This window comes from Pristiophorus japonicus, chromosome 15 (genome assembly GCF_044704955.1).
Source record: "Pristiophorus japonicus isolate sPriJap1 chromosome 15, sPriJap1.hap1, whole genome shotgun sequence".
Taxonomy (NCBI): domain Eukaryota; kingdom Metazoa; phylum Chordata; class Chondrichthyes; family Pristiophoridae; genus Pristiophorus; species Pristiophorus japonicus.
In genome coordinates, this window is record NC_091991.1 from 95257629 (window position 1) to 95283995 (window position 26367).

At 48.6% G+C, this 26367-nt stretch overlaps 1 protein-coding gene across 3 annotated transcripts in view; it reads left to right on the forward strand.

The window, feature by feature from the left end:
* Nucleotides 1-26367, forward strand: part of mical3a (microtubule associated monooxygenase, calponin and LIM domain containing 3a) — a 637446-nt gene that overhangs the window by 107646 nt on the left and 503433 nt on the right. The gene's annotated exons all lie outside the window — the stretch shown is intronic.

Genomic DNA, 26367 nt, shown 5'->3' on the forward strand with positions numbered 1-26367 from the left:
CTTCGGTACAGTGCTGGTGGGTACAGGTCTGTCACTGTATAACACTGGGGTAAAGTACTGGTGGGTACAGGTTTGTCACTGTATAACACTGGGGTACAGTACTGGTGGGTACAGGTCTGTCACTGTATAACACTGGGTTATAGCACTGGTGGGTACAGGTCTGTCGCTGTTTCACACTGGGGTACAGTACTGGTGGGTACAAGTTTGTCACTGTATAACACTTGGTTATAGTACTGGTGGGTACAGGTCTGCCAGTGTATAATACTGGGGTACAGTACTGGTGGGTGCAGATCTATCGCTGTATAACACTGGGGTACAGTACTGCTGGTTACAGGTCTGTCACTGTATAACACTGGGGTATACTAATGGTGGTACAGGTCTGTCACTGTATAACACTGGGGTACAGTACTGGTGGGTACAGGTCTGTCGCTGTATAACACTGAGGTACAGTACTGCTGGGTATAGGTCTGTCACTGTATAACACGGGTATAGTACTGGTGGGTACAGGTCTGTCACTGTAACACTGGGGTGCAATACTGGTGGATACAGGAGTGTCACTGTGAAACATTGGCGTACAGTGCTGGTGGGTACAGGTCTGTCACTGTATAACACTGTGGTACAGTATTGGTGGGTACATGTCTGTCACTGTGTAACACTGGGGTACAGTACTGGTGGGTACATGTCCGTCACTGTATAACACTGCTGTACAGTACTGGTGGGTACAGGTCTGTCACTGTATAACACTGGGATACAGTACAGGTGGGTACAGGTCTGTCACTGTATAACACTGGGGTACAGTACTGGTGGGTACAGGTCTGTCACTGTATAACATTGGGGTACAGTACTGGTGGGCACAAGTCTGTCACTGTATTACACTGCGGCACAGTACTGGTGCGTACAGGTCTGTCACTGTATAAGACTGGGGTACAGTACAGGTCGGTACAGGTCTGTCGCTGTACAACACTGGGGCACAGCACTGGTGGGTACAGGTCTGTCACTGTATAACATTGGCGTACAGTACTGGTGGGTACAGGTCTGTCACTGTATAACATTGGGGTACAGTACTGGTGGGTACAGGTCTGTCACTGTATAACATTGGGGTACAGTACTGGTGGGTCCATGTCTGTCACTGTATAACACTGGGGTACAGTACTGGTGGGTACAGGTCTGTCACTGTATAACACTGGGGTGCAATATTAGTGGGGACAGGTCTTCCAATGTATAACACTGGGGTACAGTACCTGGTGGGTACAGGTCTGTTACTGTATAACACTGGGGCACAGTACTGGTGGGTACAGGTCTGTCACTGTATAACTCTGGGGTATAGTACTGGTGGGTACAGGTCTGTCGCGGTATAACACTGGGGTGCAATACTAGTGAGGACAGGTCTTCCACTGTATAACACTGGTGTACAGTACTGGTGGGTACAGGTCTGTCACTGTATAATATTGGGGTACAGTACTGGTGGGTCCATGTCTGTCACTGTATAACACTGGGGTACAGTACTGGTGGGTACAGGCCTGTCACTGTATAACACTGGGGTACAGTATTGGTGGGTACAGGTCTGTCACTGTATAACACTGAGGTGCAGTACTGGTGGGTACAGGTCTGTCACTGTATAACACTGGGGTACAGTACTGGTGGGTCCATGTATGTCACGGTATAACACTGGGGTACAGTACTGGTGGGTACAAGTCTGTCACTGTATAACACGGGTACAGTACTGGTGGGTACAGTTCTGTAGCTGTATAACACTGGGGTAAAGTACTGGTGGGTACAGGTCTGTCACTGTGTAACACTGCTGTACAGTACTGATGGGTACAGGTCTGTCACTGTATAACACTGGGGTACAGTACAGGTGGGTACAGGTCTGTCGCTGTTTAACACTGGGGCACAGTACTGGTGGGTACAGGTCTGTCACTGTATAACTCTGGGGTACAGTACTGGTGGGTACAGGTCTGTCGCTGTATAACACTGGGGTGCAATACTAGTGAGGACAGGTCTTCCACTGTATAACACTGGGGTACAGTACCTGGTGGGTACAGGTCTGTCACTGTATAACACTGGGGTGCAGTACTGGTGGGTACAGGTCTGTCGCTGTATAACACTGGGGTGCAATACTAGTGAGGACAGGCCTTCCACTGTATAACACTGGGGTACAGTACCTGGTGGGTACAGGTCTGTCACTGTATAACACTGGGGTGCAGTACTGGTGGTTACAGGTCTGTCACTGTATAACACTGGGGTACAGTAACTGGTGGGTACAGGCCTGTCACTGTATAACACTGGGGTACAGTATTGGTGGGTACAGGTCTGTCACTGTATAGTACTGCGGTACAGTACTGGTGGGTACAGGTGTGTCGCTGTATAACATTGGGGTACAGTACTGGTGGGTCCATGTCTGTCACTGTATAACACTGGGGTACAGTACTGGTGGGTACAAGTCTGTCACTGTATAACACGGGGACAGTACTGGTGGGTACAGGTCTGTCAGCTGTATAACACTGGGGTACAGTACTGGTGGGTACAGGTCTGTCACTGTACAACTCTGGGGTACAATACTGGTGGATACAGGAGTGTCGCTGTGAAACATTGGCGTACAGTGCTGGTGGGTACAGGTCTGTCACTGTATAACACTGTGGTACAGTATTGGTGGGTACATGCCTGTCACTGTATAACACTGGGGTACAGTACTGGTGGGTACAGGTCTGTCACTGTATAACACTGAGGTGCAGTACTGGTGGGTACAGGTCTGTCACTGTATAACACTGGGGTACAGTACTGGTGGGTACAGGTCTGTCACTGTGTAACACTGGGGTACAGTATTGGTGGGTACAGGTCTGTCACTGTGTAACACTGGGGTACAGTACTGGTGGGTGCAGGTCTGTCACTGTGTAACACTGGGGTACAGTATTTGTGGGTACAGGTCTGTCACTGTATAACACTGGGTTATAGTACTAGTGGGTACAGGTCTGTCGCTGTATAACACTGGGTTATAGTATTGGTGGGTACAGGTCTGTCACTGTATAATACTGGGGTACAATGCTGGTGGATACAGGTCTGTCACTGTGTAACACTGGGGTACAGTACTGGTGGGTACAGGTCTGTCACTGCATAACTCTGGGGTACCGTACAGGTGGGTGCAGGTCTGTCACTGTATAACTCTGGGGTACAGTGTAGGTGGGTGCAGGTCTGTCACTGCATAACTCTGGGGTACCGTACAGGTGGGTGCAGGTCTGTCACTGTATAACTCTGGGGTACAGTACAGGTGGGTACAAGTCTGTCACTGTATACCACTGGGGTATACTACTGGTGGATACAGGCCTGTCACTGGAGAACATTGGCGTACAGTGCTGGTAGGTACAGGTCTGTCACTGTATAACACTGGGGTGCAGTACTGGTGGGCACAAGTCCGTCACTGTATAACACTGGGGTACAGTACTGCTGGTTACAGGTCTGTCACTGTATAACACTGGGGTATACTAATGGTGGTACAGGTCTGCCACAGTATAACACTGGGGTACAGTCCTGGTGGGTACAGGCCTGCCAATGTATAACACTAGGATACAGTACTGGTGGGTACAGGTCTGTCACTGTGTAATACTGGGGTGCAGTACTGCTGGGTACAGGTCTGTCACTGTATAACTCTGGGGTACAGTATTGGTGGGTTCAGGTCTGTCGCTGTATAACACTGGGGTACAGTACTGTTGGGTACAGATCTGCCACTGTATAACACTGGAGTACAGTACTGTTGGGTACAGGTCTGTCACTTTAAAACATTGGTGTGCATTGCTGGTGGGTACAGATTTGTCACTGTATAACACTGGGGTACAGTATAGGTGGGTACAGGTGTGTCACTGTGTAACTCTGCGGTATACTACTGGTGGGCACAGGTCTGCCACAGTATAACACTGGGTTATAGTACTGGTGGGTACAGGTCTGTCGCTGTATAACACTGGGGTACCGTACTGGTGGGTACACGTCAGCCACTGTATAACACTGGGGTACACTACTGGTGGGTACAGATCTGTCACTGTATAACACTGGAGTGCAGTAATGGTGGGTACAGGTCTGTCACTGTATAATACTGGGGTACAGTACTGGTGGGTACAGGTCTGTCACTGCATAACTCTGGGGTGCAGTACTGGTGGGTACCGGTCTGTCACTGTATAACACTGGGGTACAGTACTGGTGGGTACAGGTCTGTCACTGTATAACATTGGGGTACAGTACTGGTTGGTACAGGTCTGTCACTGTATAACTTTGGAGTACAGTACTGGTGGGTACAGGTCTGTCACTATATAATACTGGGGTACAGTACTGGTGGGTACAGGTATTTCACTATATAACTCTGGGGTGCAGGACTGGTGGGTACAGGTCTGTCACTGTATAACATCGGCGTACAGGTCTGTCACTGAATAACACTGGGATACAGTATTGGTGGGTACAGGTCTGTCACTGTTTAACACTGGGATACAGTACTGGTGGGTACGGGTCTGTCAATGTATAACACTGGGATACAGTACTGGTGGGTACTGGTCTGTCACTGTATAACACTGGGGTACAGTATTGGTGGGTACGGGTCTGTCAATGTAATAACACTGGGATACAGTACTGGTGGGTACAGGTCTGTCACTGTATAACACTGGGGTACAGTTCTGGTGGGTACAGGTCTGTCACTGTATAACACTCGGGTATAGTACTGGTGGGTACAGGTTTGTCACGATATAACACTGGGGTACAGTACTGGTGAGTACATGTCTGTCACTGTATAACACTGGGGTACAGTATTGGTGGGTACAGTCTGTCACTGTATGGCACTGATACAGTACTGGTTGGTACAGGTCTGTCACTGTATAACACTGGAGTATAGTTCTGGTGTGTACAGGTCTGTCACTGTATAATATTGGGGTACAGTACTGGTGGGTCCATGTCTGTCACTGTATAACACTGGGGTACAGTACTGGTGGGTACAGGCCTGTCACTGTATAACACTGGGGTACAGTATTGGTGGGTACAGGTCTGTCACTGTATAGTACTGCGGTACAGTACTGGTGGGTACAGGTCTGTCACTGTATAACACTGAGGTGCAGTGCTGGTGGGTACAGGTCTGTCACTGTATAACACTGGGGTACAGTACTGGTGGGTCCATGTATGTCACTGTATAACACTGGGGTACAGTACTGGTGGGTACAAGTCTGTCACTGTATAACACGGGTACAGTACTGGTGGGTACAGGTCTGTAGCTGTATAACACTGGGGTAAAGTACTGGTGGGTACAGGTCTGTCACTGTGTAACACTGGGGTACAGTATTGGTGTGTACAGGTCTGTCACTGTGTAACACTGGGGTACAGTACTGGTGGGTACAGGTCTGTCACTGTGTAACACTGGGGTACAGTATTTGTGGGTACAGGTCTGTCACTGTATAACACTGGGTTATAGTACTAGTGGGTACAGGTATGTCACTGTATAACACTGGGTTATTGTACTGGTGGGTACAGGTCTGTCACTGTATAATACTGGGGTACAGTACTGGTGGGTACAGGTCTGTCACTGCATAACTCTGGGGTACAGTACAGGTGGGTGCAGGTCTGTCACTGTATAACTCTGGGGTACAGTGCAGGTCTGTCACTGTATAACTCTGGGGTACAGTACAGGTGGGTACAAGTCTGTCACTGTATACCACTGGGGTATACTACTGGTGAATACAGGCCTGTCACTGGAGAACATTGGCGTACAGTGCTGGTGGGTACAGGTCTGTCACTGTATAACACTGGGGTGCAGTACTGGTGGGCACAAGTCCGTCACTATATAACACTGGGGTACAGTACTGCTGGTTACAGGTCTGTCACTGTATAACACTGGGGTATACTAATGGTACAGGTCTGCCACTGTATAACACTGGGGTACAGCCATGGTGGGTACAGGCCTGCCAATGTATAACACTAGGATACAGTACTGGTGGGTACAGGTCTGTCACTGTGTAATACTGGGGTGCAGTACTGCTGGGTACAGGTCTGTCACTGTATCACTCTGGGGTACAGTATTGGTGGGTTCAGGTCTGTCGCTGTATAACACTGGGGTACAGTACTGTTGGGTACAGATCTGCCACTGTATAACACTGGAGTACAGTACTGTTGGGTACAGGTCTGTCACTGTAAAACATTGGTGTGCATTGCTGGTGGGTACAGGTCTGTCACTGGATAACACATGGGTACAGTATTGGTGGGTACATATCTGTCACTGTATAATTCTGGGGTACAGTACTGATGGGTACAGGTCTGTCACTGTATAACACGGGTACAGTACTGGTGGTTCCAGGTCTGTCACTGTATAATACTGGAGTACAGTACTGGTGGGTACAGGTGTGTCACTGTGTAACTCTGCGGTATACTACTGGTGGGCACAGGTCTGCCACAGTATAACACTGGGTTATAGTACTGGTGGGTACAGGTCTGTCGCTGTATAACACTGGGGTACCGTACTGGTGGGTACAGGTCTGTCACTGTATAATACTGGGGTACAGTACTGGTGGGTACAGGTCTGTCACTGCATAACTCTGGGGTGCAGTACTGGTGGGTACCGGTCTGTCACTGTATAACACTGGGGTACAGTACTGGTGGGTACCGGTCTGTCACTGTATAACATTGGGGTACAGTACTGGTTGGTACAGGTCTGTCACTGTATAATACTGGGGTACAGTACTGGTGGGTACAGGTATTTCAGTATATAACTCTGGGGTGCAGGACTGGTGGGTACAGGTCTGTCACTGTATAACATCGGCGTACAGGTCTGTCACTGAATAACACTGGGGTACAGTATTGGTGGGTACAGGTCTGTCACTGTATAACACTGGGGTACAATACTGGTGGGTACGGGTCTGTCAATGTATAACACTGGGATACAGTACTGGTGGGTACTGGTCTGTCACTGTATAACACTGGGGTACAGTATTGGTGGGTACAGGTCTGTCACTGTATAACACTGGGGTACAGTACTGGTGGGTACGGGTCTGTCAATGTAATAACACTGGGATACAGTACTGGTGGGTACAGGTCTGTCACTGTATAACACTGGGGTACAGTTCTGGTGGGTACAGGTCTGTCACTGTATAACACTCGGGTACAGTACTGGTGGGTACAGGTCTGTCGCTGTATAACACTGGGGTACAGTACTGGTGGGTACACGTCTGTCACTGTATAAGACTGGGGTACAGTATTGCTGGGTACAGGTCTGTCACTGTATAACTCTGGGGTACAGTACTGGTGGGTACAGGTCTGTCGCTGTATAACACTGGGGTGCAATACTAGTGAGGACAGGTCTTCCACTGTATAACACTGGGTTACAGTACCTGGTGGGTACAGGTCTGTCACTGTATAATACTGGGGTGCAGTACTGGTGGTTACAGGTCTGTCACTCTATAACTCTGGGGTACAGTACTGGTGGGTACAGGTCTGTCACTGTATAACACTGGGGTAGACTACTGGTGGGTACAGGTCTGTCACTGTATAACACTGGGTTATAGTGCTGGTGGGTACAGGTTTGTCACTGAATAACATTGGGGTACAGTACTGGTGGGTCCATGTCTGTCACTGTGTTACACTGTGGTACAGTACTGGTGGGTACAAGTCTGTCACTGTATAACACGGGGACAGTACTGGTGGGTACAGGTCTGTCGCTGTATAGCACTGGGGTACAGTACTGGTGGTTACAGGTCTGTCACTGTAAAACACTGGGGTACAATACTGGTGGATACAGGAGTGTCACTGTGAAACATTGGCATACAGTGCTGGTGGGTACAGGTCTGTCACTGAATAACATTGTGGTGCAGTATTGGTGGGTACATGCCTGTCACTGTATAACACTGGGGTACAGTACTGGTGGGTACAGGTCTGTCACTGTATAGCACTGGGGTACAGTATTGGTGGGTACAGGTCTGTCACTGTATAGTACTTCGGTACAGTGCTGGTGGGTACAGGTCTGTCACTGTATAACACTGGGGTAAAGTACTGGTGGGTACAGGTTTGTCACTGTATAACACTGGGGTACAGTACTGGTGGGTACAGGTCTGTCACTGTATAACACTGGGGTACAGTACTGGTGGGTACAGGTCTGTCACTGTATAACACTGAGGTACAGTACTGGTGGGTACAGGTCTGCCACTGTATAACACTGGCGTACAGTCCTGGTGGGTACAGGTCTGTCAGTGTATAACACTGGTTTACTACTGGTCGGTATAGGTCTGTCACTGTATAACACTGGGTATAGTACTGAAGGGTACAGGTCTGTCACTATATAATACTGGGGTACAGTACTGGTGGGTACAGATCTGTCACTATATAATACTGGGGTACAGTACTGGTGGGTACAGGTCTGTCACAGTATAACACGGGTACAGTACTGGTGGGTAAAGGTCTCACTGTATAACACTGGGGTACAGTATTGGTGGGTACAGGTCTGTCACTATATAATACTGGGGTACAGTACTGGTGGGTACAGATCTGTCACAATATAATACTGGGGTACAGTACTGGTGGGTACAGGTATTTCACTATATAACTCTGGGGTGCAGGACTGATGGGTACAGGTCTGTCACTGTATAACATCGGCGTACAGGTCTTTCACTGAATAACACTGGGGTACAGTACTGGTGGGTACAGGTCTGTCACTGTATAACACTGATACAGTACTGGTTGGTACAGGTCTGTCACTGTATAACACTGGAGTATAGTTCTGGTGGGTACAGGTCTGTCACTATAACACTGGGGTACAGTACTGGTGGGTACAGGTCTGTCACTGTATAACACTGGGGTACAGTACTGGTGGGTACAGGTCTGTCACTGTTTCACACTGGAGTACAGTACTGGTGGGTACAGGTCTGTCACTGTATAATATTGGGGTACAGTACTGGTGGGTCCATGTCTGTCGCTGTATAACACTGGGGTACAGTACTGGCGGGTACAGGCCTGTCACTGTATAACACTGGGGTACAGTATTGGTGGGTACAGGTCTGTCACTGTATAGTACTGCGGTACAGTACTGGTGGGTACAGGTGTGTCGCTGTATAACACTGGGGTACAGTACTGGTGGATACAGGTGTGCCACTGTATAACACTGGGGTACAGTCCTGGTGGGTACAGGTCTGTCAGTGTATAACACTGGGGTGCAGTCCTGGTGGGTATAGGTCTGTCACTATATAACATCGGGTTATAGTACTGGTGGGTACAGGTCTGTCGCTGTATAACACTGGGGGACAGTACTGGTGGGTACAGGTCTGTCACTGTATAACACTGGGGTACAGTACTGGTGGGTACAAGTCTGTCACTGTATAAGACTGGGGTACAGTATTGCTGGGTACAGGTCTGTCACTGTATAACTCTGGGGTACAGTACTGGTGGGTACAAGTCTGTCGCTGTATACCACTGGGGTGCAATACTAGTGAGGACAGGTCTTCGACTGTATAACACTGGGTTACAGTACCTGTTGGGTACAGGTCTGTCACTGTATAATACTGGGGTGCAGTACTGGTGGTTACAGGTCTGTCACTGTATAACACTGGGGTAGACTACTGGTGGGTATAGGTCTGTCACTGTATAACACTGGGTTATAGTGCTGGTGGGTACAGGTTTGTCACTGAATAACACTGTGGTACAGTACTGGTGGGTACAAGTCTGTCACTGTATAACACGGGGACAGTACTGGTGGGTACAGGTCTGTCGCTGTATAGCACTGGGGTACAGTACTGGTGGTTACAGGTCTGTCACTGTACAACACTGGGGTACAATACTGGTGGATACAGGAGTGTCACTGTGAAACATTGGCGTACAGTGCTGGTGGGTACAGGTCTGTCACTGAATAACATTGTGGTGCAGTATTGGTGGGTACATGCCTGTCACTGTATAACACTGGGGTACAGTACTGGTGGGTACAAGTCTGTCACTGTATAACACTGGGGTACAGTATTGGTGGGTACAGGTCTGTCACTGTATAGTACTGCGGTACAGTGCTGGTGGGTACAGGTCTGTCACTGTATAACACTGGGGTAAAGTACTGGTGGGTACAGGTCTGTCACTGTATAACACTGGGGTACAGTACTGGTGGGTCCATGTATGTCACTGTATAACACTGGGGTACAGTACTGGTGGGTACAAGTCTGTCACTGTATAACACGGGTACAGTACTGGCGGGTACAGGTCTGTAGCTGTATAACACTGGGGTAAAGTACTGGTGGGTACAGGTCTGCCACTGTATAACATTGAGGTGCAGTGCTGGTGGTTACAGGTCTGTCACTGTATAACACTGGGGTACAGTACTGTTGGGTACAGGTCTGTTACTGTATAACACTGGGGTACAGTACTGGTGGGTACAGGTCTACCACTGTATAACACTGGGGTACAGTCCTGGTGGGTACAGGTCTGTCAGTGTATAACACTGGTTTACTACTGGTCGGTATAGGTCTGTCACTGTATAACACTGGGTATAGTACTGATGGGTACAGGTCTGTCACTGTATAACACTGGGGTACACTACTGGTGGGTACAGATCTGTCGCTGTATAACACTGGGTTACAGTATGGTGGGTACAGGTCTGTCACTGTATAATATTCGGGTACAATGCTGGTGGATACAGGTCTGTCACTGTGTAACACTGGGGTACAGTACTGGTGGGTACAGGTCTGTCACTGCATAACTCTGGGGTACAGTACAGGTGGGTGCAGGTCTGTCACTCTATAACTCTGGGGTACAGTACAAGTGGGTACAAGTCTGTCGCAGTATAACACTGGGGCACAGTACTAGTGGGTGCAGGTCTGTCACTATACCACTGGGGTTTACTACTGGTGTATACAGGCCTGTCACTGGAGAACATTGGCGTACAGTGCTGGTGGGTACAGGTCTGTCACTGTATAACACTGGGGTGCAGTACTGGTGGGCACAAGTCCGTCACTGTATAACACTGGGACACAGTGCTAGTGGGTACAGGTCTGTCACTGTATAACACTAGGTTATAGCACTGGTGGGTACAGGTCTGTCGCTGTTTCACACTGGGGTACAGCACTGGTGGGTCCAAGTTTGTCACTGTATAACACTGGGTTATAGTACTGGTGGGTACAGGTCTGTCGTGTATAACACTGGGGTACAGTACTGGTGGGTACAGGTCTGCTACTGTATAATACTGGGGTACAGTACTGGTGGGTACAGGTCTATCGCTGTATAACTGTGGGGTACAGCACAGGTGGGTACAGGTCTGTCACTGTATAACACTGGGGTATACTAATGGTGGTACAGGTCTGCCACTGTATAACACTGGAGTACAGTACTGTTGGGTACAGGTCTGTCACTGTAAAACATTGGTGTGCAGTGCTGGTGCGTACAGGTCTGTCACTGGATAACACTGGGATACAGTACTGGTGAGTACAGGTCTGTCACTGTATAATACTGGGGTACAGTACTGGTGGGTACAGGTTTGTCACTGTATAACACTGGGGTACAGTATTGGTGGGTACAGGTCTGTCACTGTATGACACTGATACAGTACTGGTTGGTACAGGTCTGTCACTGTATAACACGGGTGCAGTACTGGTGGGTACAGCTCTGTCACTGTATAACTCTGGGGTACAGTACTGGTGGATACAGGTCTGTCACTGTATTACACTGGGGTACAGTACTGGTGGGTACAGGACTGTCACTGTATAACACTGGTGAACAGTACTTGTGGGTACGGGTCTGTCAATGTATAACACTGGGATACAGTACTGGTGGGTACAGGTCTGTCACTGTATAACACTGGGGTACAGTTCTGGTGGGTACAGGTCTGTCACTGTATAACATGGGTACAGTACTGGTGGGTACAGGTCTGTCGTTGTACAACACTGGGGTACAGAATTGGTGGGTACAGGTCTGTCACTATATAATACTGGGGTATACTACTGATGGGCATAGGTCTGCCACTGTATAACTCTGGGGTGCAGGACTGGTGGGTACAGGTCTGTCACTGTATAACATCGGCGTACAGGTCTGTCACTGAACAACACTGGGGTACAGTACTGGTGGGTACAGGTCTGTCACAGTTCAACACGGGTACAGTATTGGTGGGTAAAGGTCTCTCACTGTATAACACTGGGGTACAGTATTGGTGGGTACAGGTATGTCACTATATAATGGGGTACAGTACTGGTGGGTACAGGTATTTCACTATATAACTCTGGGGTGCAGGACTGGTGGGTACAGGTCTGTCACTGTATAACATCGGCGTACAGGTCTGTCACTGAATAACACTGGGGTACAGTACTGGTGGGTACAGGTCTGTCACAGTATAACACTGGGGTACTGTACTGGTGGGTAAAGGTCTGTCACTGTATAACACTGGGGTACAGTATTGGTGGGTACAGGTCTGTCACTGTGTAACACTGGGGTGCAGTACTGGTGTGTACAGGTCTGTCACTGTACAGCACTGGGGTAAAGGACTCGTGGGTAGAGGTCAGGTCACTGTATAACACTGGGGTACAGTACTGGTGGGTACATGTCTGTCACTGCATGCATAACACTGGGGTACAGTACTGGTGTGTACAGGTCTGTCACTGTATAACACTGGGGTACAGTACTGGTGGGTACAGGTCTGTCACTGTATAATACGGGTGCAGTACTGGTGGGTACAGGTCTGTCACTGTATAACTTTGGTGTACAGTACTGGTGGGTACAGGTCTGTCACTGTATTACACTGGGGTACAGTACTGGTGGGTACAGGTCTGTCACTGTATAACACTGGGGTACAGTACTGGTGGGTACGGGTCTGTCAATGTATAACACTGGGATACAGTACTGGTGGGTACAGGTGTGTCACTGTATAACACTGGGGTACGGTTCTGGTGGTCACAGGTGTGTCACTGTATAACACTCGGGTATAGTACTGGTGGGTACAGGTTTGTCACTATATAACACTGGGGTACAGTATTGGTGAGTACAGGTCTGTCACTGTATAACACTGATACAGTACTGGTTGGTACAGGTCTGTCACTGTGTAACACTGGAGTATAGTTCTGGTGGGTACAGGTCTGTCACTGTATAACACTGGGGTACAGTACTGGTGGGTACAGGTCTGTCACTGTGTAACACTGGGGTACAATACTGGTGGCTATAGGTCTGTCACTGTACAACACTGGGGTAAAGTACTGGTGGGTACAGGTCTGTCACTGTATAACACTGGGGTACAGTACTGGTGGGCACATGTCTGTCAATGTATAACACTGGGATACAGTACTGGTGGGTACAGGTCTGTCACTGTATAACACGGGTACAGTACTGGTGGGTACAGGTCTGTCACTGTATAACACTGGGGTACAGTATTGGTGGGAACAGGCCTGTCACTGTATAACACTGGGATACAGTACTGGTGGGTCCATGCCTGTCACTGTATAACATTGGGGTACAGTACTGGTGGGAACAGGTCTGTCACTGTATAACATTGGCGTACAGGTTTGTCACTGAATAACACTGGGGTACAGTACTGGTGGGTACAGGTCTGTCACAGTTCAACACGGGTACAGTATTGGTGGGTAAAGGTCTGTCACTGTCTAACACTGGGGTACAGTATTGGTGGGTACAGGTCTGTCACTGTATAACACTGATACAGTACTGGTTGGTACAGGTCTGTCACTGTATAACACTGGAGTATAGTTCTGGTGGGTACAGGTCTGTTACTGTATAACACTGGGGTACAGTATAGGTGGGTACAGGTATGTCACTGTATAACACGGGTGCAGAACTGGTGGGTACAGCTCTGTCACTGTATAACTCTGGGGTACAGTACTGGTGGATACAGGTCTGTCACTGTATTACACTGGGGTACAGTACTGGTGGGTACAGGACTGTCACTGTATAACACTGGTGTACAGTACTTGTGGGTACGGGTCTGTCAATGTATAACACTGGGATACAGTACTGGTGGGTAAAGGTCTGTCACTGTATAACACTGGGGTACAGTTCTGGTGAATACAGGTATGTCACTGTATAACATAGGTACAGTACTGGTGGGTACAGGTCTGTCGTTGTACAACACTGGGGTACAGAATTGGTGGGTACAGGTCTGTCACTGTGTAACACTTGGGTATACTACTGATGGGCATAGGTCTGCCACTGTATAACGCTGGGTTGTAGTACTGTTGGGTGCAGGTCTGTCGCTGCATAACACTCGGGTACCGTACTGGTGGGTACAGGTCTGGCCACTGTATAACACTGGGGTACAGTACTGGTGGGTACAGGTCTGTCACCGTATAACTCTGAGGTACAGTGCAGGTGGGGGCAGGTCTGCCGCTGTATAACACTGCGGCACAATACTGGTGGTTACAGGTCTGTCACTGCATAACATTGGCGTACACTGCTGGTGGGAACAGGTCTGCCACTGTATAACACGTGTACAGTACTGGTGGGTACAGGTCTGTCACTGTATAACACTGGGGTACAGTATTGGTGGGTACAGGTCTGTCACTATAACTCTGGGGTACAGTAATGGTGGGTACAGGTCTGTCACAGTATAACACGGGTACAGTATTGGTGGGTAAAGGTCTCTCACTGTATAACACTGGGGTACATTATTGGTGGGTACAGGTCTGTCACTATATAATACTGGGGTACAGTACTGGTGGGTACAGGTTTTTCACTATATAACTCTGGGGTGCAGGACTGGTGGGTACAGGTCTGTCACTGTATAACATCGGCGTACAGGTCTGTCACTGAATAACACTGGGGTACAGTACTGGTGGGTACAGGTCTGTCACAGTTCAACACGAGTACAGTATTGGTGGGTAAAGGTCTGTCACTGTATAACACTGGGGTACAGTACTGGTGGGTACAGGTCTGTCACTGTATAACATCGGCGTACAGGTCTGTCACTGAATAACACTGGGGTACAGTACTGGTGGGTACAGGTCTGTCACAGTTCAACACGAGTACAGTATTGGTGGGTAAAGGTCTGTCACTGTATAACACTGGGGTACAGTACTGGTCGGTACAGGTCTGTTACTGTATAACACTGGAGTATAGTTCTGGTGGGTACAGGTCTGTCACTATTACACTGGGGTACAGTACTGGTGGGTACATGTCTGTCACTGTATAACACTGGGGTGCAGTACTGTTGGGTACAGGTCTGTCACTGTTTCACACTGGAGTACAGTACTGGTGGGTACAGGTCTGTCACAGTATAACACTGGGGTACAGTACTGGTGTGTACATGTCTGTCACTGTATAACACTGGGGTACAGTACTGGTGGGTACAGGTCTGTCACTGTATAACACTGGGGTACAGTACTGGTGGGCACATGTCTGTCAATGTATAACACTGGGATACGGTACTGGTGGGTACAGGTCTGTCACTGTATAACACGGGTACAGTACTGGTGGGTACAGGTCTGTCACTGCATAACACTGGGATACAGTATTGGTGGGAACAGGTCTGTCACTGTATAACACTGGGATACAGTACTGGTGGGTCCATGTCTGGCACTGTATAACATTGGGGTACAGTACTGGTGGGTACAGGTCTGTCACAGTTCAACACGGGTACAGTATTGGTGGGTAAAGGTCTGTCACTGTCTAACACTGGGGTACAGTATTGGTGGGTACAGGTCTGTCACTGTATAACACTGGGGTACAGTATTGGTGGGTACAGGTCTGTCACTGTATGACACTGATACAGTACTGGTTGGTACAGGTCTGTCACTGTATAACACTGGAGTCTAGTTCTGGTGGGTACAGGTCTGTTACTGTATAACACTGGGGTACAGTATAGGTGGGTACAGGTCTGTCACTGTATAACACGGGTGCAGTACTGGTGGGTACAGCTCTGTCACTGTATAACTCTGGGGTACAGTACTGGTGAATACAGGTCTGTCACTGTATTACACTGGGGTACAGTACTGGTGGGTACAGGACTGTCACTGTATAACACTGGTGTACAGTACTTGTGGGTACGGGTCTGTCAATGTATAACACTGGGATACAGTACTGGTGGGTACAGGTCTGTCACTGTATAACACTGGGGTACAGTTCTGGTGGGTACAGGTATGTCACTGTATAACATAGGTACAGTACTGGTGGGTACAGGTCTGTCGTTGTACAACACTGGGGTACAGAATTGGTGGGTACAGGTCTGTCACTGTGTAACACTTGGGTATACTACTGATGGGCATAGGTCTGCCACTGTATAACGCTGGGTTGTAGTACTGTTGGGTGCAGGTCTGTCGCTGCATAACACTCGGGTACCGTACTGGTGGGTACAGGTCTGGCCACTGTATAACACTGGGGTACAGTACTGGTGAGTACAGGTCTGTCACCGTATAACTCTGAGGTACAGTGCAGGTGGGGGCAGGTCTGTCGCTGTATAACACTGCGGCACAATACTGGTGGTTACAGGTCTGTCACAGTATAACACTGGGGTACAGTATTGGTGGGTACAGGTCTGTCACTATAACTCTGGGGTACAGTAATGGTGGGTACAGATCTGTCACAGTATAACACGGGTACAGTATTGGTGGGTAAAGGTCTCACTGTATAACACTGGGGTACAGTATTGGTGGGTAAAGGTCTCTCACTGTATAACACTGGGGTACAGTATTGGTGGGTACATGTCTGTCACTATATAATACTGGGGTACAGTACTGGTGGGTACAGGTTTTTCACTATATAACTCTGGAGTGCAGGACTGGTGGGTACAGGTCTGTCACTGTATAACATCGGCGTACAGGTCTGTCACTGAATAACACTGGGGTACAGTACTGGTGGGTACAGGTCTGTCACAGTTCAACACGAGTACAGTATTGGTGGGTAAAGGTCTGTCACTGTATAACACTGGGGTACAGTACTGGTGGGTACAGGTCTGTCACTGTATAACTCTGGGGTACAGTACTGGTTGGTACAGGTCTGTTACTGTATAACACTGGAGTATAGTTCTGGTGGGTACAGGTCTGTCACTATTACACTGGGGTACAGTACTGGTGGGTACATGTCTGTCACTGTATAACACTGGGGTGCAGTACTGGTGGGTACAGGTCTGGCCATGTTTCACACTAGAGTACAGTACTGGTGGGTACAGGTCTGTCACAGTATAACACTGGGGTACTGTACTGGTGGGTACATGTCTGTCGCTGTATAACACTGGGGTTCAGTACTGGTGGGTACAGGTCTGTCACTGTATAACACTGGGGTACAGTATTGGTGGGTACAAGTCTGTCACTGTGTAACACTGGGGTGCAGTACTGGTGGGTACAGGTCTGTCACTGCATGCATAACACTGGGGTACAGTACTGATGTGTACATGTCTGTCACTGTATAACACTGGGGTACAGTACTGGTGGGTACGGGTCTGTCAATGTATAACACTAGGATAGATTACTGGTGGGTACAGGTCTGTCACTGTATAACACTGGGGTACAGTTCTGGTGGGTACAGGTCTGTCACTGTATAACACTCGGGTACAGTACTGGTGGGTACAGGTCTGTCACTGTATGACACTGATACAGTACTGGATGGTACAGATCTGTCACTGTATAACACTGGAGTATAGTTCTGGTGGGTACAGGTCTGTTACTGTATAACACTGGGGTACAGTATAGGTGGGTACAGGTCTGTCACTGTATAACACAGGTGCAGTACTGGTGGGTACAGCTCTGTCACTGTATAACTCTGGGGTACAGTACTGGTGGGAACAGGTCTGTCACCGTATAACTCTGAGGTACAGTGCAGGTGGGGGCAGGTCTGTCGCTGTATAACACTGCGGCACAATACTGGTGGTTACAGGTCTGTCACTGTATAACATTGGCGTACACTGCTGGTGGGAACAGGTCTGCCACTGTATAACACGTGTACAGTACTGGTGGGTACAGGTCTGTCACTGTATAACACTGGGGTACAGTATTGGTGGGTACAGGTCTGTCACTATAACTCTGGGGTACAGTACTGGTGGGTACAGGTCTATCACAGTATAACACGGGTACAGTATTGGTGGGTAAAGGTCTCTCACTGTATAACACGGGTACAGTATTGGTGGTTACAGGTCTGTCACTATATAATACTGGGGTACAGTACAGGTGGGTACAGGTATTTCACTATATAACTCTGGGGTGCAGGACTGGTGGGTACAGGTCTGTCACTGTATAACATCGGCGTACAGGTCTGTCACTGTTTCACACTGGAGTACAGTACTGGTGGGTACAGGTCTGTCACAGTATAACACTGGGGTACAGTACTGGTGGGTACAGGTCTGTCACTGTTTCACACTGGAGTACAGTACTGGTGGGTACAGGTCTGTCACAGTATAACACTGGGGTACAGTACTGGTGGGTACATGTCTGTCGCTGTATAACACTGGGGTTCTGTGCTGGTGGGTCCAGGTCTGTCACTGTATAACACTGGGGTACAGTATTGGTGGGTACAGGTCTGTCACTGTGTAACACTGGGGTGCAGTACTGGTGGGTACAGGTCTGTCACTGTACAGCACTGGGGTAAAGGACTCGTGGGTACAGGTCTGTCACTGTATAACACTGGGGTACAGTACTGGTGGGTACATGTCTGTCACTGCATGCATAACACTGGGGTACAGTACTGGTGTGTACATGTCGGTCACTGTACAACACTGGGGTACAGCACTGGTGGGTACAGGTCTGTCACTGTATAACTTTGGTGTACAGTACTGGTGGGTACAGGTCTGTCACTGTATTACACTGGGGTACAGTACTGGTGGGTACAGGTCTGTCACTGTATAACACTGGGGTACAGTACTGGTGGGTACATGTCTGTCACTGCATGCATAACACTGGGGTACAGTACTGGTGTGTACATGTCTGTCACTGTATAACACTGGGGTACAGTACTGGTGGGTACAGGTCTGTCACTGTATAATACGGGTGCAGTACTGGTGGGTACAGGTCTGTCACTGTATAACTTTGGTGTACAGTACTGGTGGGTACAGGTCTGTCACTGTATTACACTGGGGTACAGTACTGGTGGGTACAGGTCTGTCACTGTATAACACTGGGGTACAGTACTGGTGGGTACGGGTCTGTCAATGTATAACACTGGGATACAGTACTGGTGGGTACAGGTCTGTCACTGTATAACACTGGGGTACAGTTCTGGTGGGTACAGGTCTGTCACTGTATAACACTCGGGTACAGTACTGGTGGGTACAGGTGTGTCACTGTATAACACTGGGGTACGGTTCTGGTGGTCACAGGTGTGTCACTGTATAACACTCGGGTATAGTACTGGTGGGTGCAGGTTTGTCACTATATAACACTGGGGTACAGTATTGGTGAGTACAGGTCTGTCACTGTATAACACTGATACAGTACTGGTTGGTACAGGTCTGTCACTGTATAACACTGGAGTATAGTTCTGGTGGGTACAGGTCTGTCACTGTATAACACTGGGGTACAGTATAGGTGGGTACAGGTCTGTCAATGTGTAACACTGGGGTACAATACTGGTGGCTATAGGTCTGTCACTGTACAACACTGGGGTAAAGTACTGGTGGGTACAGGTCTGTCACTGTATAACACTGGGGTACAGTACTGGTGGGCACATGTCTGTCAATGTATAACACTGGGATACGGTACTGGTGGGTACAGGTCTGTCACTGTATAACACGGGTACAGTACTGGTGGGTACAGGTCTGTCACTGCATAACACTGGGATACAGTATTGGTGGGAACAGGTCTGTCACTGTATAACACTGGGATACAGTACTGGTGGGTCCATGTCTGTCACTGTATAACATTGGTGTACAGTACTTTGGGAACAGGCCTGTCACTGTATAACATTGGCGTACAGGTCTGTCACTGAATAACACTGGGGTACAGTACTGGTGGGTACAGGTCTGTCACAGTTCAACACGGGTACAGTATTGGTGGGTAAAGGTCTGTCACTGTCTAACACTGGGGTACAGTATTGGTGGGTACAGGTCTGTCACTGTATAACACTGATACAGTACTGGTTGGTACAGGTCTGTCACTGTATAACACTGGAGTATAGTTCTGGTGGGTACAGGTCTATCACTGTATAACACTGGGATACAGTATTGGTGGGTACAGGTTGTCACTGTATGACACTGATACAGTACTGGTTGGTACAGGTCTGTCACTGTATAACACTGGAGTCTAGTTCTGGTGGGTACAGGTCTGTTACTGTATAACACTGGGGTACAGTATAGGTGGGTACAGGTCTGTCACTGTTTAACACGGGTGCAGTACTGGTGGGTACAGCTCTGTCACTGTATAACTCTGGGGTACAGTACTGGTGGATACAGGTCTGTCACTGTATTACACTGGGGTACAGTACTGGTGGGTACAGGACTGTCACTGTATAACACTGGTGTACAGTACTTGTGGGTACGGGTCTGTCAATGTATAACACTGGGATACAGTACTGGTGGGTACAGGTCTGTCACTGTATAACACTGGGGTACAGTTCTGGTGGGTACAGGTATGTCACTGTATAACATAGGTACAGTACTGGTGGGTACAGGTCTGTCGTTGTACAACACTGGGGTACAGAATTGGTGGGTACAGGTCTGTCACTGTTTAACACTTGGGTATACTACTGATGGGCATAGGTCTGCCACTGTATAACGTTGGGTTGTAGTACTGTTGGGTGCAGGTCTGTCGCTGCATAACACTCGGGTACCGTACTGGTGGGTACAGGTCTGGCCACTGTATAACACTGGGGTACAGTACTGGTGGGTACAGGTCTGTCACCGTATAACTCTGAGGTACAGTGCAGGTGGGGGCAGGTCTGTCGCTGTATAACACTGCGGCACAATACTGGTGGTTACAGGTCTGTCACTGTATAACATTGGCGTACACTGCTGGTGGGAACAGGTCTGCCACTGTATAACACGTGTACAGTACTGGTGGGTACAGGTCTGTCACTGTATAACACTGGGGTACAGTATTGGTGGGTACAGGTCTGTCACTATAACTCTGGGGTACAGTAATGGTGGGTACAGGTCTGTCACAGTGTAACACGGGTACAGTATTGGTGGGTAAAGGTCTCTCACTGAAAACACTGGGGTACAGTATTGGTGGGTACAGATCTGTCACTATATAATACTGGGGTACAGTACTGGTGGGTACAGGTTTTTCACTATATAACTCTGGGGTGCAGGACTGGTGGGTACAGGCCTGTCACTGTATAACATCGGCGTACAGGTCTGTCACTGAATAACACTGGGGTACAGTACTGGTGGGTACAGGTCTGTCACAGTTCAACACGAGTACAGTATTGGTGGGTAAAGGTCTGTCACTGTATAACACTGGGGTACAGTACTGGTGGGTACAGGTCTGTCACTGTTTCACACTGGAGTACAGTACTGGTGGGTCCAGGTCTGTCACAGTATAACACTGGGGTACTGTACTGGTGGGTACATGTCTGTCGCTGTATAACACTGGGGTTCAGTACTGGTGGGTACAGGTCTGTCACTGTATAACACTGGGGTACAGTATTGGTGGGTACAGGTCTGTCACTGTGTAACACTGGGGTGCAGTACTGGTGGGTACAGGTCTGTCACTGTACAGCACTGGGGTAAAGGATTCGTGGGTACAGGTCTGTCACTGTATAACACTGGGGTACAGTACTGGTGGGTACATGTCTGTCACTGCATGCATAACACTGGGGTACAGTACTGGTGGGTACAGGTCTGTCACTATAATACGGGTGGTAAAATTGGTGGTAAAAACAGAGAGACAGACTATTATCTGAATGGTGACAGATTAGGAAAAGGAGAGGTGCAACGAGACCTGGGTGTCATGGTACATCAGTCATTGAAGGTTGGCATGCAGGTACAGCAGGCGGTTAAGAAAGCAAATGGCATGTTGGCCTTCATAGCGAGGGGATTTGAGTACAAGGGCAGGGAGGTGTTGCTACAATTGTACAGGGCCTTGGTGAGGCCACACCTGGAGTATTGTGTACAGTTTTGGTCTCCTAACCTGAGGAAGGACATTCTTGCTATTGAGGGAGTGCAGCGAAGGTTCACCAGACTGATTCCCGGGATGGCGGGACTGACCTATCAAGAAAGACTGGATCAACTGGGCTTGTATTCACTGGAGTTCAGAAGAATGAGAGGGGACCTCATAGAAACGTTTAAAATTCTGACGGGGTTAGACAGGTTAGATGCAGGAAGAATGTTCCCAATGTTGGGGAAGTCCAGAACCAGGGGCCACAGTCTAAGGATAAGGGGGTAGCCATTTAGGACTGAGATGAGGAGGAATTTCTTCACCCAGAGAGTGGTGAACCTGTGGAATTCTCTACCACAGAAAGTTGTTGAGGCCAATTCACTAAATATATTCAAAAAGGAGTTAGATGAAGTCCTTACTACTAGGGGAATCAAGGGGTATGGTGAGAAAGCAGGAATGGGGTACTGAAGTTGCATGTTCAGCCATGAACTCATTGAATGGCGGTCCAGGCTAGAAGGGCCGAATGGCCTACTCCTGCACCTATTTTCTATGTTTCTATGTTTCTATGGGTGCAGTACTGGTGGGTACAGGTCTGTCACTGTATAACTTTGGTGTACAGTACTGGTGGGTACAGGTCTGTCACTGTATTACACTGGGGTACAGTTCTGGTGGGTACAGGTCTGTCACAGTTCAACACGGGTACAGTATTGGTGAGTAAAGGTCTGTCACTGTCTAACACTGGGGTACAGTACTGGTTGGTACAGGTCTGTCACTGTATAACACTGGAGTATAGTTCTGGTGGGTACAGGTCTGTCACTGTATAACACTGGGGTACAGTATTGGTGGGTACAGGTCTGTCACTGTATGACACTGATACAGTACTGGTTGGTACAGATCTGTCACTGTATAACACTGGAGTATAGTTCTGGTGGGTACAGGTCTGTTACTGTATAACACTGGGGTACAGTATTGGTGGGTACAGGTCTGTCACTGTATAACACTGGGGTACAGTATAGGTGGTTACAGGTCTGTCACTGTATAACACGGGTGCAGTACTGGTGGGTACAGCTCTGTCACTGTATAACTCTGGGGTACAGTACTGGTGGATACAGGTCTGTCACTGTATTACACTGGGGTACAGTACTGGTGGGTACAGGTCTGTCACTGTATAACACTGGTGTACAGTACTTGTGGGTACGGGTCTGTCAATGTATAACACTGGGATACAGTACTGGTGGGTACAGGTCTGTCACTGTATAACACTGGGGTACAGTATTGGTGGGTACAGGTCTGACACTGTAACTCTGGGGTACAGTAATGGTGGGTACAGGTCTGTCACAGTATAACACGGGTACAGTATTGGTGGGTAAAGGTCTCTCACTGTATAACACTGGGGTACAGTATTGGTGGGTACAGGTCTGTCACTATATAATACTGGGGTACAGTACTGGTGGGTACAGGTATTTCACTATATAACTCTGGGGTGCCGGACTGGTGGGTACAGGTCTGTCACTGTTTCACACTGGAGTACAGTACTGGTGGGTACAGGTCTGTCACAGTATAACACTGGGGTACTGTACTGGTGGGTACATGTCTGTCGCTGTATAACACTGAGGTTCAGTACTGGTGGGTACAGGTCTGTCACTGTATAACACTGGGGTACAGTATTGGTGGGTACAAGTCTGTCACTGTGTAACACTGGGGTGCAGTACTGGTGGGTACAGGTCTGTCACTGTGCAGCACTGGGGTAAAGGACTCGTGGGTACAGGTCTGTCACTGTATAACACTGGGGTACAGTACTGGTGGGTACATGTCTGTCACTGCATGCATAACACTGGGGTACAGTACTGGTGTGTACATGTCTGTCACTGTATAACACTGGGGTACAGTACTGGTGGGTACAGGTCTGTCACTGTATAATACGGGTGCAGTACTGGTGGGTACAGGTCTGTCACTGTATAACTTTGGTGTACAGTCCTGGTGGGTACAGGTCTGTCACTCTTTACACTGGGGTACAGTACTGGTGGGTCCAGGTCTGTCACTGTATAACACTGGGGTACAGTACTGGTGGGTACGGGTCTGTCAATGTATAACACTGGGATACAGTACTGGTGGGTACAGGTCTGTCACTGTATAACACTGGGGTACAGTTCTGGTGGGTACAGGTCTGTCACTGTATAACACTCGGGTACAGTACTGGTGGGTACAGGTCTGTCACTGTATGACACTGATACAGTACTGGATGGTACAGGTCTGTCACTGTATAACACTGGAGTATAGTTCTGGTGGGTACAGGTCTGTTACTGTATAACACTGGGGTACAGTATAGGTGGGTACAGGTCTGTCACTGTATAACACAGGTGCAGTACTGGTGGGTACAGCTCTGTCACTGTATAACTCTGGGGTACAGTACTGGTGGATACAGGTTTGTCACTGTATTACATTGAGGTACAGTACTGGTGGGTACAGGTCTGTCACTGTATAACACTGGGGTACAGTTCTGGTGGGTACAGGTCTGTCACAGTTCAACACGGGTACAGTATTGGTGGGTAAAGGTCTGTCACTGTCTAACACTGGGGTACAGTACTGGTTGGTACAGGTCTGTCACTGTATAACACTGGAGTATAGTTCTGGTGGGTACAGGTCTGTCACTGTATAACACTGGGGTACAGTATTGTTGGGTACAGGTCTGTCACTGTATGACACTGATACAGTACTGGTTGGTACAGATCTGTCACTGTATAACACTGGAGTATAGTTCTGGTGGGTACAGGTCTGTTACTGTATAACACTGGGGTACAGTATTGGTGGGTACAGGTCTGTCACTGTATAACACTGGGGTACAGTATAGGTGGGTACAGGTCTGTCACTGTATAACACGGGTGCAGTACTGGTGGGTGCAGCTCTGTCACTGTATAACTCTGGGGTACAGTACTGGTGGATACAGGTCTGTCACTGTATAACACTGGTGTACAGTACTTGTGGGTACGGGTCTGTCAATGTATAACACTGGGATACAGTACTGGTGGGTACAGGTCTGTCACTGTATAACACTGGGGTACAGTATTGGTGGGTACAGGTCTGGCACTGTAACTCTGGGGTACAGTAATGGTGGGTACAGGTCTGTCACAGTATAACACGGGTACAGTATTGGTGGGTAAAGGTTTCTCACTGTATAACACTGGGGTACAGTATTGGTGGGTACAGGTCTGTCACTATATAATACTGGGGTACAGTACTGGTGGGTACAGGTATTTCACTATATAACTCTGGGGTGCAGGACTGGTGGGTACAGGTCTGTCACTGTTTCACACTGGAGTACAGTACTGGTGGGTACAGGTCTGTCACAGTATAACACTGGGGTACTGTACTGGTGGGTACATGTCTGTCGCTGTATAACACTGAGGTTCAGTACTGGTGGGTACAGGTCTGTCACTGTATAACACTAGGGTACAGTATTGGTGGGTACAAGTCTGTCACTGTGTAACACTGGGGTGCAGTACTAGTGGGTACAGGTCTGTCACTGTGCAGCACTGGGGTAAAGGACTCGTGGGTACAGGTCTGTCACTGTATAACACTGGGGTACAGTACTGGTGGGTACATGTCTGTCACTGCTTGCATAACACTGGGGTACAGTACTGGTGTGTACATGTCTGTCACTGTATAACACTGGGGTACAGTACTGGTGGGTACAGGTCTGTCACTGTATAATACGGGTGCAGTACTGGTGGGTACAGGTCTGTCACTGTATAACTTTGGTGTACAGTCCTGGTGGGTACAGGTCTGTCACTCTTTACACTGGGGTACAGTACTGGTGGGTACAGGTCTGTCACTGTTTAACACTGGGGTACAGTACTGGTGGGTACGGGTCTGTCAATGTATAACACTGGGATACAGTACTGGTGGGTACAGGTCTGTCACTGTATAACACTGGGGTACAGTTCTGGTGGGTACAGGTCTGTCACTGTATAACACTCGGGTACAGTACTGGTGGGTACAGGTCTGTCACTGTATGACACTGATACAGTACTGGATGGTACAGGTCTGTCACTGTATAACACTGGAGTATAGTTCTGGTGGGTACAGGTCTGTTACTGTATAACACTGGGGTACAGTATAGGTGGGTACAGGTCTGTCACTGTATAACACAGGTGCAGTACTGGTGGGTACAGCTCTGTCACTGTATAACTCTGGGGTACAGTACTGGTGGATACAGGTCTGTCACTGTATTACATTGAGGTACAGTACTGGTGGGTACAGGTCTGTCACTGTATAACACTGGGGTACAGTTCTGGTGGGTACAGGTCTGTCACAGTTCAACACGGGTACAGTATTGGTGGGTAAAGGTCTGTCACTGTCTAACACTGGGGTACAGTACTGGTTGGTACAGGTCTGTCACTGTATAACACTGGAGTATAGTTCTGGT